This window comes from Strix aluco, chromosome 10, assembly GCF_031877795.1.
Source record: "Strix aluco isolate bStrAlu1 chromosome 10, bStrAlu1.hap1, whole genome shotgun sequence".
In the NCBI taxonomy this organism is placed as follows: domain Eukaryota; kingdom Metazoa; phylum Chordata; class Aves; order Strigiformes; family Strigidae; genus Strix; species Strix aluco.
In genome coordinates, this window is record NC_133940.1 from 13,738,854 (window position 1) to 13,753,526 (window position 14,673).

The 14,673-nt window shown below is 40.1% G+C and overlaps 1 protein-coding gene across 1 annotated transcript in view; it reads right to left on the reverse strand.

The window, feature by feature from the left end:
* DCX (doublecortin) overlaps nt 1-14,673 on the reverse strand; it is a 76,866-nt gene that overhangs the window by 19,297 nt on the left and 42,896 nt on the right. The gene's annotated exons all lie outside the window — the stretch shown is intronic.

Sequence of the window (14,673 nt, forward strand, 5' to 3'; positions counted from 1 at the left end):
CAGACATTCTGAGCTACTTCTAGAATAAGAAGCAGGGGTGCCCCTTCATGCCACACTGGTAGGCAAGGCTGTGGCACCACTGCCCAGGCTGATGAGTATCTTAGTATCAACAGAGCCTAAAAAGTCAAAGAATCACTAATCCTACAATCATAGGATCGTAGAATGGTTTAGGAAGGCACCTTAAAGATCATCTAGTTCTAACCCCCCTGCCATGGGCAGGGACACCTTCCACCAGACCAGGTTGCTCAAAGCCCCGTCCAACCTGGCCTTGAACACTGCCAGGGAGGGGGCAGCCACAGCTTCTCTGGGCAACCTGTGCCAGTGTCTCACCACCCTCACAGGAAAGAATTCCTTCCTTACATCTAATCTAAATCTACATCTCCCCTCTTTCAGTTTAAAGCCATTACTCCTTGTCCTATCACTACATGACCTTGTAAAAAGTCTTTCTTGTAGGCCACCTTTAAGTAATGGAAGGCCACTGTAAGGTCTCCCCAGAGCCTTCTCTTCTCCAGGCTGAACACCCCCAACTCTCTCAGCCTGTCCTCACAGAGGAGGTGCTCCAGCCCCTGATCATCTTCGTGGCCTTCTCTGGACCCACTCGAGCAGGTCTGTGTCCTTCTGATGTTGGGGACCCCAGAGCTGAATGCAGGTGGCCTCTCTCTAAGAAGGCAAAGAGCTGCTGGGCACAGCACAGGTGCAGAAATGTGATTCCTCCTGAGCAGGCAATCTTGATGACAGGTTTTAAAGCCAAAAGGTTTCTCTGCGCTATTGAGGGAGATGCCCAAAGTATCATTGGACGCCCTTCCCACCCAAGCATCATTTAAATCCACAGATTTAAAATCAAGATTCGAACAAGCAATATTCATCACAAAAAACCAAGCAAAATACCTGATTAGGTACAGGAACAAGGAAAATGGAGGAAGTTCTAAAGACTTTGAAAAGCACATCCTAGCAATAAATCTTATTCAAAGGATGCGCTGACTATTGGGACACAAGGGCACATCAGGCTTGCGTCTTTGTCTTCTGTTCTCCTACTTCTCTGTAATTAGCTGGGAGATGAAGTATAGGATGAAATTACAATCTGCCACTGTCGTCCCAGCTGGTTGAGAAATATAATCTCACTGACTGGTGGACAACTCAGCTCTCTATACAGCTAGAGTGTCTTATTTAATTTTTTCTCATAGTGTGGGACATTACAAACTTCCTAGAGATATCTGAGTGACCTGGGGCAACAGTGATGCTCATGGTTGGCTCCTACTCTTTTTCTGCAATATAATATACTTGAAGGCATTATTGTATTTTGGTTTGTTTGAAATAAGACTCAGATTGCTCATGTGACATTAGGAAAGGGAGTGTTCAAGTACATGGAATGGGTAATCTCTAGGCCTCCTGGCTACAGACATCTACTTCATATTTGCATGCTATTGCAAGGAAATGGGCCACCACATCCTGTCCAATGTTGCCATCATAACAAGAACTGAAGCCCATGAAGATATTCAGGGACATGTTAATACCTCTTGTTCTGTGCTGCCTTTCTAATGTAATCAGCCTGGCTCTGCTGCAGCTTATTTTCACCTGGAGCATGCTGCAGGAGGTACAGCCTCTCATTCCTGCCTTCTGCCATCTGGCATTAAATATTGACAAATGAAAGAATACACAGGTTTTGCTCTGACTGAAAAAAGACTGTGGCTGCAGTCTCATTAGACCTTGCCTGTCCAGATCCCACATTGGTGGGGAAATCAGTAAGACACCAAGTCCAGCAGACTCCAAGTGTCTGCTGAGGACTTTTATGGCTTTGCTCATTTTAGTGAGAATATCAAAAAGAGCTGAAAAGCAACACGTTCCTACAGAAGGTGTCTCCACTTAACATCATTAGCACTTCAAGCAGATAATACCTTTGCACCTGCAGGAACTTAGGGGTAGGAGAACTTAGTACCACTGGCCTTCTCCTCTACCACTTGTGCAGGGCGTGGACCAGCAAAGCTGAGAGTGCTGCTGTGCATCTTTTGTACCAGCCAGGACAGTATTGCTGGTGACTGTTCAGCATCCACTTTTCTAGGTGCTGCGGTGTGAAAAATTAGCCACTCAGATCTTTACACAGTTACAGTTGTGGTAATTTACACAGTTACCAGTGAAATAATTGATGCGATTACACAGCAACAGCAAGATAATATGCCAATGGTAACTCCACCGGAACCAGTGGTGATCACACAGTAAGTCATGATAATGCTATTGTGTTATCTCCACGTACCTAAAGTTAATCTGAACCATCTCAGTACAACAACTAGTGGAAAATGTGCACATCATTGCTCTTTGGAGAGATCCATAAACACCCGATAGAAAATTCCCTTTTATTCAGGCTCCTGATAAGCTGAAAGGTGCTCTACTGAGGCAAAGAAAGATGATGCTCTTCCATCTTCAGAAAATGCTTTGAAAACTCACATGAAGTAGAAAGTAGCAGTTATTTTGAAGAGGAGAAAAATACTACTGAAAAAATGTTGGAAGGCCCAACTTCAAAGCCTTTGTGTAGCTATTCAAGAGGCAAGTGTTCAGCACAGCACTTGCCTCCAAGGGCTGGAGGGACAACAAAGTACCTCTATCCAATTAACTTTGTCTAGAACTTCAGCCCAAGCTCCTGGCATCCCAACCACATACTAAGTACTGTGTCAGGAGGAGAAAAAATGTTCATCTGCAAACACACCAGAGTGGAACATCTCCAGTGTCAGCCAGCCTGGTGCAGCCCATCAGCCACACATCCAAGCACCCAGGTGAGCCCAGGGTAAACATGTTTTTTTTAAACTTCCATTTTTTCAGGAGACCATTCCAAGTGACCACTGGCAGTGGCATTTATAATGGAGGTATCAGGCTGATAGCTGATGCCCAGTCTGGGCATCTGGGATCTTTACAGAGGTAGATGCATTGCAAGGGACTGGAGAGAGCACTGAAGAGAACTGTGGGGAAACTTACTGTAGACAGAGCTGAATTTCCATATCTACTGATCTCTTTAAGTTGGACTGTGAAAAGTTAATTTCAAGCTCTAATAAATCAACTATAAAGAAGGATTTTTGCTATCTTAATAAGGCTCAGTATTTCACACTCGTTAATATAATGCATAATTAAAGCACTGCCTAAGAATGCCAGCTCTGGTTAAGATGCCAAACATTAGTGAAAAGCTTGCTTTTCAGATTGGCATGACTTTCAAAATGGAGCAAGCTGAAATCTGTTGTGGCTTTGATCAAAGGTTGAATTTTCTTTCCAAAGTTCAATGAATTCCAATTTCTGTTTGCCTAAAATTAGGTTGAAAATAGTTAACATGTTACCTATAGAGAATTCTCCCACAGAAAAGATGACATTTCAAACCAGCACTTGGTATTACAGTCCTCCCCCTGAGGATAAGTTGCACTGATTCATTTGCAAATAATTGGGTTTGGCTCAATACACAAATTCCCATTTGAATGCTATGTACTATACCTATTCCATGGAAAGGACTCATAGGTTGCTTAGCTCACCCTTTCAGTATAGAAACCACTGCACAGTTAAACGTAGTGTAAAGCTAGATCACAACATAAGGGTTCAAAAATTTCCCAGCCTTTTAGATGAAATCAGAAAGAACCCACAGGTGCTTTTATTGTCTCCAGATCATAAATCAAAGTGTATATTTTGTCCTCGAACTCCCCACAGCCACCACACGCAAAAATACAGTCCAAGCAACCAAGAAAGCCTCCAGATTATGTGTCCAAATGCAATGGAAAACTACCAGCATGCACAAGGATAGAAACCTGATTACACGTCAAGCAGAGATACTTACAATTCACTTTGCTGCATCCTTGTTCTCTCAGATAGTAGGTTATTATGGGTATTTTATAATTTTGAACAGCTGGCTGGATGAGTACTGTAGGCTGGTAAAGAAATTAGATCATCTACTTGTTGAGCTCCTAATATTCAGGAAACAATAACTTCTGTATTTGCTTTATTTGTTCCCTTTTGTTTCCTGCTATAACTTCCACTGTTAAGAACTCATCACAACATGATAGAAAAGTCAGCCAAAAACCAACCCCACTCTCATTAAATAGTGCAAAACATTGCAAAATTCAGAAAATAACAGGTGTCACATATTATGCAGTTTTAGCTATGTTGCTTATGTTCACCATGTGTGTGGTATTTTCTATTTACCTTCTGTTTATTAAACTTAAATCCTTGATCATTACTGTATGTCCCTGAAACATGCCCCATATGTATTGCTGTCTACATAATGCTGCTGGAATAAACTTTGTGAAAACATGCAACTTATATGCTGCATCTTACAACACCAGAGCCAGCTTGCCCAAGTGGTGCATAGAAAACAGAAAACCACCAGGACAAAGCCCTAGATATGCTCATCCCTGAAGGACATGAAGCTAAAGAGGACACAAGCTGGGAAGCAGGACCATGGACTGCTGGGTTGGGATAGCTGGTTCAAGATCTTATTAGCCAGTATGGAACATTTCAGGGTTCTTCATGAAGGGAAGGCCAAGCCTCTACTCTGCATTAATTGCTTTAGAGCTTTTTAGTGACCCCAGAACAACCTTATAAGTCTTCTTATCTTCATTCTTCAAAAGTCTTTTTTATCATGTGTTCTCAGTAAAAAAAAAAAAAAAAAAAAAAAAATTACAAGTCTCCACCCAAGCAGTCTGAAAGTATATGTTCTGCTTAACTTACTCTAAACTACTATTCTAATTACAGCCAATAATTAGTCTGGTATACCATGAAAAGCCTGAAAGAAAGGTCACATCAACAAAAATTTACCCCAGCTGATAACCTGAAAATCATTGTTTTTAAATGCTGCATTTTGCTCTTAGCTATAAATTTATTAAAGCACAAGACAAAAACTGATAGTAGCCTGCTAGTGCAAGGACCTCTGCAGCTATCTGAAAATGGTGATTTTGTTGGTGACTGTTATCATGCACCCTTAGCAATGACACCAGAAACCATTACATTAGTAAGATCTTGTCTTTTACCATTTTTAAGTCTACAAGCTTTTTTATTTATAACAAAAATTAAGCTTGTTTATATAATTACAGTAGACAGGATAAACAGAATTGATTTCCAAGATATATGTGCATGCCTTTGTTTAAAGAAGGATAATATTTAATTTGAAATTCAGGATTAAAAAGACAATATTGACTTAAAAAGGATCATACTGCATGAAATGTTTTCTCTCCAATTCCTGTAGCTTAAGCAATTCCAACGAAGGAAATTAAATCTTCACACTCCAGTTGATAAGGCACAAATTTGTTACGAAGTAATTATTTCTAATAGATTTGATGGTAACATTTTTCTTTGTGTCAAGGTTTGATTTTTAAAAAAACTTTATATTATGGAAGAAATAGAAGTTGGTAGAGATTAACGGAGATTTTAGGGAGTACAAAACTGTTTGCAATTCCTTAGGTTTTCATTAAGCGTGTTTTCTTTTCTTATTGAATGAAATCCTTCTCTGCTTATATTAGAAAAACTACCCCTGAGAGGACAACACGACTAGGATTTCCAAGAGGGGATTTCTGCAGTGACAGTCCATTAGTGTCTGCTGCAGCAATTTTAATTGCAGAAAGGGAAGATATGGCCTTCTGAGAGATGCTGAGCTTTCTTGTTCATTTTAATACAGTAGTTGTAGAACTAAGCATTTTTCAGGATTTTGACGAAATGGAGCTTGCCTCAAGCATCTCTCTGGATGTGAGCTCACAGTTTGCTGAAATACCTGTGATGCTACAGATATTCTGAATTCACCTGGAAAAGGAGCAGTAAATATGCAGGATATATGCCTGCACAGCTGTGAATAACTGGCTATTTCTACCATCCTCCAGGAGGCAGCAGCAGCAGTAGTTAAAAATTGTAATTCATTAATAAAATAAATAAAAAGAATTAGAAACCAGAAGCCTGAAGACTTAAGCCTTAGTATGAATCACCTACCAGAGCAGAACCCCCTGTGCTTTAACAGGGTGTTATGATTAACTAGCTCCTTTTGTTCCCTTTCATAACCTGCACAACGACAGAGTTCGCTGTGTCTGCGTGGCTGATGGGCTGCCCTCACTGTCACTCTCTACAATGACACATGAACATCGTCACAACAGTAGCAGGCTCCAGCCACATTTCCGTTGCTTTCACTGCTGGATTGAGCTCTGCAGCTCTTGCAGCTGCCACTTTAGCAGGAGGTCTCCGGTAGCCTGGATTGGCCATCACTGTTTGCCAAGAAGATGACAAAGCATGTCTCTGAAGAGGAATACATCATGAGGAGGGTTAAATGAACTGGCTTTTTCACCTTTCTGAGAAATGTCTTTATCAGAGGTTCCTATTTTTAGCTGATGGAGCCAGGTGAAGCTGAATGATAAACGATCAGACACTGTAGCTAGTGATTATTCAGAACAGTGATTTATGTGCATAGTCCTGCTTCCAGATTTTCCATCTCTTCCTTATGTCATGAAATGAGGAAAGACCTCTGCCTAAATGGCCAGCAGAGATCTGGCAAAGGAGATTTGGAATAACACCACCACAGGTTCAATCTGGGAGCTGAACATCTTCCATTTTGGGGACTGTCATCTTTAACCAACTGCTTGACTCTGTGCAAGTCTTAGGATACATGAGGGCAGTGCAAGGCTTCTTCCTCTGCTCCTCTCTCCCTTAGTCACAATGACTTTGTTAACTGTTCTCTCTGTAATATCCCTTCTCTTTAAGAATTTAGACATCAGAACAGAAAGTGATACCAGAACATAGGTAGCTTCAAACTGTTCCCTAAGTTTCTGCAGATCTAACAGTTATGCTCAAAGAAAACAGATGTCTATTTGCTTTCTTCAGATCATCATACTTCTTCAGCATGCAGGCTTCCAGAGTTCAGAACAGGGGAAAAATTGTCCTCCGAAACAACTTCCTTTAAGGCCAAAAAGACCACAGAAGACAATTTGCATGCCACACACACATAAAGCTTATCAAGAGCAGAACTGAATCAAGACATACTCTTATTTTCTAAGTTGCTTTGATAAATGCTATAAAATTGAACACATCCGACCATCTATTAGCTAAAGACAATGAACGTACTTTAGATGCCTGCTCATGTCCTTTCTCTTTCAGCACTAGATGCTAGATGAAGCTAAGGAAGTCAGACTAGCAGCTAGACAGGCACTGAGAGTTAACGGAGATGAGAATGTAACTAAAAACTGTTTAAACTCTGGTTTAAGTCAAACCAGAAGTCTGATGGACTTATTTATACTCCAGTACCTGTACACCAAGTCAAATTGGCAGTGGCACATTTATTTCAGGGCTGGGAAACCAAAGTCCTAAATCACAAAGGCAACTGCTTTACAATTAATAAGTTGTGTAATTCCAGTCAATTAAGCACAGTACAGAAACTAAACACATACAGACTTGTCCACAGGAAAACTCAGTAAGGTCGTGCACTAGAGTCGATATTGGGAATTAATGAACATACAGAGTGGACTTTAAATGAACTGCTTTCTCTCCTCTGACAAGCTCTTCACCACATGTCCAGAAAGAAAAAGATTTCAGAAGACTTAAGGGGTTAAGAGGATATGATGGAAAATAAAGATGTTGATATTGGAATGCACAGCACTTAATACATTTTTTTTTAACAGTCTGAAGACTACAAGCCCAAAGCAGACACTGAATTGATTTACATTTTATTAGATTCTGGTTTCCTGCATTTAAAAAGAAGATGTTTGGATTCAATTATTTCTCTAAAGTATGCACACACCCACTCAATAGATTCCACATTTGCATTCACAGAAAGAGAATAACTTTTATGAAAAAATACTGCTTAAAATGGATAAGCAATAGAAAGATGAGCAGAAAAAGCACGGATGTTGACATTCAAAAATGGATCAGGAGTGCTCCTGCATGCCCAACCCGTGCCATGGAAGTATGTGCAATTACACTTCGGGGAGCCCCTCTCTGAGGTACCCATCAGTAAGGGAAGAGAACTCTCATCTGCTGTTCCATCTCTGTTCTCCTATGCCACCAAACATACAAGTGGAAACCTGGCAAGACCAGGGTCATGCTGTCCCCTCACTACTGTGTTTGCGGTGAGCCATCATGAAGGGTAGGAAAAATTATGTCTACCATCTAGCTTTCAGGGACCATAATTTGGCCTCTCAATAGAAACATGCAGTGAGATTTCCATTCTTTAAAACATTATTCAGAGATCTCGGGTTTCTATTGTATTCATGGACAGCCATGGCTTACATTTAAGCCTACATAGTTTGATTGACACAATCAAATTCCACTCTTCTGTAGAGATTTTTTCTGCCTTTCTCACCTTCAGAAGAGAAAATTCTGTGCCAGTCAGATGATCGAGGCTGTTCTTTGATGAAAGAGGGAATTTTTGCACCTTTTTATTGATGAAAAATGCAGATCCTCTTAATCTGCCTGTATAAGTACAGTAGGTTGATTATGAGTGCTTTATGTCTACTTGGACTATTTTGTTATAATGCGACTAAACCAGAGTAGGGACACCGGCTTCTGACCAATATGCATTATTTCTGTAATAAGCATTTTTGATGCTTATTTAAGTGGAATACGAAATATTCATGCATATATGTGCACAGCAGCTTCTAAGACTTCATGCATGAAGAAACGCTGCTTTCAAAAAGGCTGCAGCATTGTTTATTTAACTATTGGAAATGGGTAAGTTTGAAATAGAATAGAATAAAAAGGAAGGGAGAGGAAGGTCAATAGCCAAGCTACCCAGTAGAAATGTTAAAGCTGAATTTAATGTATCTCGTGAATTAGTGGTGCTTCCAAACTGTGTGAAATCCAATTAGCCTCTGGAAGAAAGGTTAGTTGTTATCCCCATTCCCTATACATATGGAAGGGACTATGAAACAGATATTCAGGCTGTTGATTCTTTTTACCCAGAAGAAAGGCTTGTCTTGCATTCATGAGGGTGTTAGGCTGAGGATAAACGTGCTGTGCAGTTTGGGGCATAAGGAGCACAGCCATCAACACCAATATATAAAAGATTATCCTTTCTGCAGTCAGAAAACCATAAAACCAGAAGTTCTAGGTGACAGATTAAAACTATGAAAGATACCCAGCACAAATTGCCCACAAACAGGTAGCACTTCAGAATTCAGAGAACTGTCAAACCACTCATCCTAATCGTCCCCCTCATCACTCTTGAGAGGAACCAGTAGTTCTGGACTACAAAAGAGCATCAGAGACTTTGGAAGTAGCATAACTATACGACCAAGGTCAAGCAACACTACTTGAAATGGGAGTCTTGAAAGCAGGGGCACAGGGAGCCTATCAACCTACTCAAGGTCAGGCTGAAGAACCAATGGCCTGGAATTTCCAGTTAATGGGATTTCCAGCAACAAGCTCCTAAAATCTATAGCTGTTGCTGATCCTATTGTACATATCTTCATAAAAGAGAAAAGCTCTTGTTTATCTTTGTGAGCTGACCAACAGGCCCAGAAGGGTGAAAAGCTACACCAAGCATTTACGGCTTGTAGGAAAGCTCTAAAGGGCTGGAGGAGACCAATAGCCACACCCTGACTTTGTCTCACAGCTGGTCTCTGCTTCTCCCCAAGGAAGATCTCTATACTCCACGCCAGAGCACCTACCTGGTGTATGAGAAGGTCAAAACCAGTGTCCCCACAGCCACCCCTCTGTCTGCTGACTTTTGGCTAGGAAAGATGCTGGGGAAGGGAGGAAGTAAAACGACAGCTGTGAGAACTGCTCTCATCCCCACGTGCAGTGTGTGTTGTCTTCTTAAAAGACTAAGATGACATCTCTGCTTTCCTTACCCACTAGAAGGGTGCCCTGGGAGAGTCCTTCCCTCCTCAATGTCTTATAAGTGTTCCTGGTTCCTGCTCCTCCTTTTCTCTTATCAGTCAGCATTATGTAAAAATACTTCCTCCACTTAATTATTTCATGGTCGGATGCATCAAGAACTTAATTCTCAGCCCAAACATTTCAAAGGACAGTACATTGGCCAGCTACCAAAAAGCTCCCTTTGTACTTTCACCCACCTGGGTATGGTTATGGACTTCAGCCCAGTACAGCACCGGCAGTGGCCAAAGATGAACCCTCACAGGGGGACAAAACTGATTTATTCATGCATTTCCATTTTCCAGGGATAAGTCCACCATCTTGCAACCCACCCATTCTGCCTAACTACTGCCCAGCCTGTAGCTATTGAAGCAGAGGGCAGCATGCCTGCACAGTGCTTTTGGGCAGAATAAAGTTCTGGCAAAATGAAGAGGATTACACAGCTGTACGAAATAGCAGGATTTGTTCCTACAGCCTCTTTGTGATGTGGTATAAAGAGACATAAGAGAGGAAATTCTGTCTTCAATAATCAGCCAGAGTGACAAATGAAATTATATTAAATATGAACAGATTTGGTTTCCATGTAAAAAGTGGATGCGTTCTACTCACTCTGGCAGCCTCTCTTTAAGAAATGTAGTTATTTGACATTGTTCTGAGTCCAGCTGACATCAATAACTTCCTTCTAAAACAAGTGCTAGGGAAAAATCAGTGTCAGACTTGCCGTTATTATCAGTACATCAGGAGAGCTTGAGGACACTGCAGTTTAAGTCAGGCATCAGCGCTGACTTTGAAGGCAGCACATTTCGAACTGACCATGTCTACCCTAGCACAGCACTACACTACACACTTCACTATGGATAACCTTGTCTTCCTTGGCATTTGTGGTAGACAACATATGTTAATTAGGATTATGGCAATGTATTACCACAATTTTTCCTGGGGAAGATGCACTCTCACTCAGTTGTAATTAAAAGCCTTTTCTGACCAGAGAAGACTATTCTGTCAATTCAGCTTACGCACATATTTATATCTCAGTCTGCACTGGTTTTATTCAGGGTCTAGGTCTCCAACTACAGCGACTTTCAAACATCTGTACTATTTTTATCATATCTAAAGATACTTCTTCTATTAACTAATTCTTGGATGTGTCATTGAGCTTATATTTTGTACAGGTCCCCATCCACTTTCTTCAACATCTGCAAAATCCAAAACACTTTCTCATCAAAGGAGATGTCGAAAAGCTAACATTTTTACTTCATGCTATCAACCTTAATGGCAAAAAGACGCAAGTATGAAGTATTCAGCCTTCAAGTCATCCTTCCTAATATGCATGTCCAAACCTGACAACGAACAAACTGTCCTGTCCTCCAACAGCGTAACTTCATTTGCAGCCTATGGATCCAAGTCAGCCTAATTCTTGGAGAAGATAAGAAGATGCAACTGTTTCTGTATCTTATTAACACTGGCTTTGCATTTCACCCCACTCATAGCATCAAAGCTGTTGCTCTAGTGCTAAATATTCTGTAAAGACTCTAAAGGCATTTTGACTAGTTAAATTTCAATGCTTGCAAGGATCTTTACTGCACTGTTAATTCTGGAGATTAATGGTAATTAAAAATGGTGTCCCTTAAAAATTAAATTGTAACAGATGCTACATTAAATTTAAACGAAAGTAACAATTGCCATCAAGCTGTTCTTTCAGGGAGTTAAAATTTCTTCCTTAATTATAATTCTGAACATGTTCTTTGTGTTTTGGGAGATTTCCTGAATTTACAGCAAATGCACATGCCCTCCCTATCAGAACAATTTTGTTTTCAACCTAATTTCTGTTAATCTTTGAATAAAGCTATTAATTTTTTTCTAATTAGCAGGTCTTTTCAATTCATCTGACAGCTAACAGAGTAACGGAAAATTCAGCATTATGTCCTGAGCTAAACCATATTAGGGTACAAATTAACAATGTTAAGCAGGCTGTGAAATAAAAATACTTTGTACAGAACATGCAGCGAGGGTGCTGAAATTAATGTTCCAAAGCCTCTCACATGAAAATGCCTTTTTTTCTTTTTTCTTTTTTTTTTTAATTTGAAATATATCCTGTCCCTTCCATGTCTACAGGACCAATGACAAGTTCTAGCTTAGTATGCAGTAATGTTAATGGAATAATTGATGCAGGAATACTGAAATAGACGATGTGTAAAATGGCAGGCTGCATAATTGTCTGGAGTGAGTTCAAGCATTTCCGCAGTGAAAAATAGTCCTGTTTTATAATCCTATCACGTCTCCTTGCTGCTGTGTAGCAAGCAAATTTCATTTGGAGATGATCCCAAGATGCAGTTGATTTACTAGGGGGATTCCAAAAGGCAGAAGGTTAAAGCCTTCTTGCCCCAACGAAATAGCACCTGGGAGAAGTATTAAAGGGTCCACACTAGTTTTGGGGAGTATCATTCAAATTATATCATTATAATAAATATTATTTATTAATTAGGGTGAACCTTTGCCATTGAGCAGCAGCAGAAGAGTACCCGATTAAAAAAAACCCCAAACATTCCTTTTTAATACTTTACCCTTCTTTTTTAAATATAAAGTATTATGTGATGGAAGAAGGGGGAACAGAAAGAGGAGGAGTTTTAAAAATTATGATGCAATTAATTTCTGCTTCTGTGAAACATGCAAGAGCCATTATATTTGGATGGCATTTCTCATAAAATGAGTTGTAGACTACTGAAGTAATTAGAAACTAATTGCTATGAGATTCCCCCAAGAGATATGTGATGAGAGAAACATGAGACAGCCAGAGACTTACAGGCATAACTGTATCTGTTTCTTTCCCAGTCTCTAAGAAATAGCAAATTCCACTTCTACATGTGCAGAGGTGACTATATGAGCTCACACATCAGCCAGCTGCAGATGGTTGTACACATTTACACTCCCTTTCTGCACTGTCTCAGGGATAATTGAGTATGCTTTACTTATCTGAACCACAGAAATAACACATCTGGTTTTTTTCCTCCTTTCTCCATTGCTGCATGAGTTCATCAGCTCTTCACCTAGTCTTCACTCTCCATCCCTTCCCCAGCCCTCACCCCTCTAGATTGACTGTCATTTTGGTGATAAAGGGATCCTTTCTGCTGCTGTGAAGATCACGAGCCTGGTATCTGCCCACGCAGGGCTTCCCTCTGCTGCCGCTGCTGCTAACAGGAACTGGACTGGGCTATTCTTTCTCAATGGCACTCTGGTGTGAGATAATAATAAGCACAGATAGCACCCTGCGGTAGTCTTCACCTTTACAGGGGTAGATATCGTAGATTCTTTCCTCCCCCAACCCTTCCTCACCTCTGCAGAAAAGAAGTATTTCTTGTTCCTTGAAGATTTTGAGTCAGCTTCTGATCTGACTTATGCACCCAACAACCCTGGGTCAAAGCACCAATTCTGAGTCCTCATGACAGTGGAGATCAGTAACTTTGCAACTACAGTTAAGAAAAAAGGATATTAAATAACCCTTTGTTAGGTTCAGCAAAGCTGATACCTTAATATCAGTTAAAAGATGCAGGTGTTTTGTTTATTTGTTTTGTTGTTGTGGGTTTGGTTTTTTTTTAATTTTGTTGTGGATGCCAAGAAAGAAACAAGGCTTGTTGTCTGTTCATGATGGAAATGCTGCTCCTACATAAACTCATATGTAGACACTGCATAAAGACTGAACATAGTTATGAAAAAAATGTAAACAAAAGGGCCAAAAATGTATCAGCATACAAGCCTCTTGGTACAAATCTACTGAAGTCAAAAGAATTATACAAAGCATCTTTACTGATTTTACTTTACTGACTTTACTCCCTGATTACACTGACAGCACTTCTAAAACTTTGCATTTATATTTTTCCCCCCTCAAATGTTTTATAGTTTCCCTTTGCTCCCTTCCCCTCTCATCTCAGATCATTTTTGACAGGTAATCCAGCAATATTAGCCTCTCCTGTGGAGACCTTCTCTATACCCACAGTGGTATGCTTTCAATTTGTTCCAGCACTAATAAACGTCTAGTGCAGACAGTGTGGGCTGAGCTTTTTTAAGAAACATTGAATGTCTGCAATTCCAGTTGGGTTCAATAAGAACTACAGAAACACAGCATCTCTGAAGCATGGAATAGCAGGAGTAAGTGGAGAGAGGTAATTGTAACAAGGCCAGTGCTATATTTTCATTGGTGCCTCTGAAGAAATACTGTTCAGTCCAGAATATATATATTTCCATAGGGAATGTGGTGCTGGAGTTCACCAAAATGTCACTGTACTAAACCAACTGCCCTTTTTCTTTCCCTTATTTTTTCCTTTGTACCAAGAGGCAGTAAAGCGTCTGTGACCAAATAAGGCAACACATGAGCATCCTTTAAAAAAAATTTTTAAAATCATATCCTGACAATTAGCATGCTGGTGCAGTCAATTTTTGGAACATCAAATCTAGCATGATACTTGCACACTAGAACGATTTAACAAGCATTTGGCTTTTGCTGTGCTGTCTTGAACTCAAACATGCCAAAATAATATTAAAAACTTGACACTGTTTTTCCTTCGTAGTCCAGACTAAATATTTTGTTTCTTTCCTCAGGAGAAATCAAGAAAATACATAATCCACACCACTGTATCGTTTTTGTTCCAAGGCAGCTTTCTTGAATAAAAGAAACAACTAGCTCTGGCTGCCTAGAAGAAAATTAGACTTTGATAACAAATGATACATTTTTCTCTGCAACAGCTTTTCACTTTTTTGTAATACCTAGGCAAGTATGAAATTCTCTTGTGCTGTCCATTTTTCCTAGTTACCAGATCTGGTTCTGCAGATCCAGTCACCTCTAGTTGCATTAAGTCATTT